The sequence below is a fragment of the Pygocentrus nattereri genome, chromosome 16, assembly GCF_015220715.1.
Source record: "Pygocentrus nattereri isolate fPygNat1 chromosome 16, fPygNat1.pri, whole genome shotgun sequence".
Taxonomy (NCBI): Eukaryota; Metazoa; Chordata; class Actinopteri; order Characiformes; family Serrasalmidae; genus Pygocentrus; species Pygocentrus nattereri.
Window position 1 is genome coordinate 32576198 of NC_051226.1, and position 3301 is coordinate 32579498.

Sequence of the window (3301 nt, forward strand, 5' to 3'; positions counted from 1 at the left end):
ACCTTGTGCTTCCCATCTCTGACCACTTTAATAGAAACAGCCACCTTGTGACCACTTTATTAGAAACACCGACCTTGTGCTTCCACTCATTGGCCACTTTAATAGAAACACACCTTGTGCTTCTACACACTTCTACACGCTTTATGAGAAACACCCACCTTGTGCTTCCACTAAAAGGCCACTTTATTAGAAACACGGCCTTGTGCTTGAGGTAACCACACACATACACACCAGGTAAATATGTACATGCATACACGTTCTTTACTGTCCGAGATCAATTGACACCACAGAGTAGCCAGGCTGGTGTAGGACCACTCTTTGGTGACCAAGAAAGCCATAAGAAGAGGACGGATCTAATCCTGGACCAGTACAGATGTTTGTGGAATCCCAGCCAAGGGCTCGAGGTTTCAGTGCCGGCCCGTCTTCTGAGTGCAGATTAAATCCCAGAATGACACGCACTCTCACGGGGGAATCCCCACTGACAGCCCTGCCTAGTCACATGACTTCTGAGGGCTTAAACCGAGTCTGGAAGCCTGATTTAGAGACCCACATCTAGCTGAGCAGAGTAATTGGAGGAGGGTAAAGCGGCCTAAACCCAAACTCAGGTGAAAGTAATAAATTTTGGGTGAAATAATGAGTCAAGCAAACACACCTTCCCAAAAAACAGCTTGAGAAGAAGCAAAACAGTAGTGACTCACAAAACTACTTAAGTACTGACTGTAACTTATAGAGCTGCAGTGGAACATCTTAGAACTGAAGACTTAAGACTCCAATCTAAGAAGGCTTTATTCTTCTCTTACACTAAAAATGCTAAATCACTCAAGTCAGATGTGACCAAGTTCGGTACTTTTTAGTGTTTTAATGAAAAAATAATGATGATGTTATGTTTGAACAGCTGTTTAAAGTCATTGAGTACTACTCAAAATCTAATGATTCAGATTTTTATGTTTCTAAATAGAGCCTTTTTTGAAAAGGGTTCTATGTAGCACCAAAAAACCTTGTGCTATTGTTACGAGCTTGATACTTTGAACAACAGCAGAACCATTTTTGGTGCTATATAGAACCATTCTCCCTAATACAGAGCTTATGGATCTAAATCGAGTCATTCCCTTTACGAAACCATTGCTTTTCAGAATGTAAGCCGCCTATCATGAAGTAACAGCTATGCTTCTAGCTTTCAGTGATAAATACATGCTAAACCGCAGTTTCTCTGGTGAACTTGTGCCGAAAATGGTTTAGCTCACCCCGTAACCGACCTTGAGGGCCGACCGTTCTCACTTCTCGCTCTCCAGCTACAGGAAAACTCAACATTATCTTCATCAGTGTTGGTAGAATTCCTCCTGCATGATATCAGATGGATCCTAACGAGCGGATGCTCTGGTAATTATTACCCGCGGATTCCTGATAGACAGCGTTAGGGCCGCGGGACGTGCCAGGAGGAAGGAGACGGATGCCTCAGGAGCGTTCCACAGTGATAACTGTAAATATTTAATCTGGCCTGGCTGCGTTCGTCTGTCATAACCTGGCTCGCAGTGTCAATGCAAACAGTCTTAGGCGGACCACGGCACTGCAGACCACGCTCTTGAATCGACAGGTGAATATCAAATTTACACACTTACCTCAAGTGCAGTCCATCAGCCAAGACGTTCAGTGTTTTGCTACTTTAGTTTAAGCACTGGGGCTATGAGGCTAACGTAAAAGCGTGTAACAGAAGTGTATCTTCACCCATTAGCATGGTGCTAAGCGCAGGCCTCAGTCGTAAAACGCTTGCTTTACACTTTAGTAAACAATTACAGACTTGATCGTGTTGTTTCTGACACTGTATGACCCACTGTTATCTATAAATGTGGGCTAAAGTATACTAGCATAGCTAAAAACAGTACCAGTCATCTAGGTGTACTTTTAGCGGTGAGCGCCATGCTAATTAGCAGGAGACTTGTTAGCTACATTAGCTTTGTAGTTCCAACTCTAAAACAAGAGAAGCAAACTTCCTACCCTTCGTTTGCGGTATTTATTGAGGTGTTTAGGGTCAAATCTAATAAATAAATGAGTGCACAGATCACAAATTCCACCAACAGTTTTTCATCTTTTGCAAATCTGTATGATCACACACTAAATTTGAGTGTAGTTGTTGTACAACCTGAAGAAAATGCTCAATTTGCAGTTCACAAATCCAAAACTATTATCAGTATTGTCTATAAAGGCGATAACAATAAAAACACAAAATAACAGTGATGCTACTCATTTATGTGCATGGCAGTCCAGTATAAGCATATTTATTTTGCATGCACATTGATGTAAACAAGCGCTGCAGCTATTCAATGATCCAATGAAATGTATAGTACACTGTGCTTTTATTTTTTATTACTGACCCACAAAATAAACAACACAGGTTTTCAGTGGTCGTAATTTGAACGTTATAAAGTTTGGTCCATAGGGGGCGCAGTGCACTCACTGCTCCACCTTAAACTCCACCTACAAGCATAGCTATTGGCTCTTGGAGTGAGCACTGATGTTTTATTGGGTTCCTTCGAAAAATCTACATGAATTAGGGTCTACTTCATGTAAATGATATGTAAATGAGGTGCTGGTATGGTGGCGCTTGATTTCACGCACTGACGCTGATTCAGAGCTCAAATCTTTGATGTTTTAACAATAATATCGATACAACACAGACAAGAGAGAACTATACTCACGGGTCCAGCTTGCGTATCAAGAACGTCTGGGCACAACCTTGAGATATTTTTATCTAAACATAGGGAGAAAGGTGACTTATTAGAGTGAGAACATCTCTAAGTAGGGTGTGCTCATCAACACCGTCAATGAGCCTGTCATAGCTCATGTAACATAAATTATCATGGAGACATGCAGTAAAAATAAACAATAATTTTAGCAAAGGAAAAACTTCTGCTAACTTTTCGCTAGTTAGCTTGTTTTTGTAATAGACTACTCCTGACATTGAGGGCGTTTTCACACTAGAGCTTTTTCCAGATCCAGGTCCGCTTGCTGTGCAAGTTCGATACATTTGGTCGAGTGTGAAAGCTGTTTTCGATGCTCATGACGGGAGCAGAGAACCAATCTCTGGTCCTCTTGGAACTCCGGGAACTCCGGAAAGCTCTGGAAACTGTCCGCTACCGGTGCCGCGTGTGGGGCTGCGTGATTGGTTCATTCTGTAACGTGACTGCTTCGACTCATCGAGTGTTTGAGTGTTCAAGGAAAAGAATGAAAAGTAGTCAATTCATGAAGCTGGCGCCGACCATTCCGCAAACCCGATCCATGGTTCAGTCGGCATTCTTGTGTG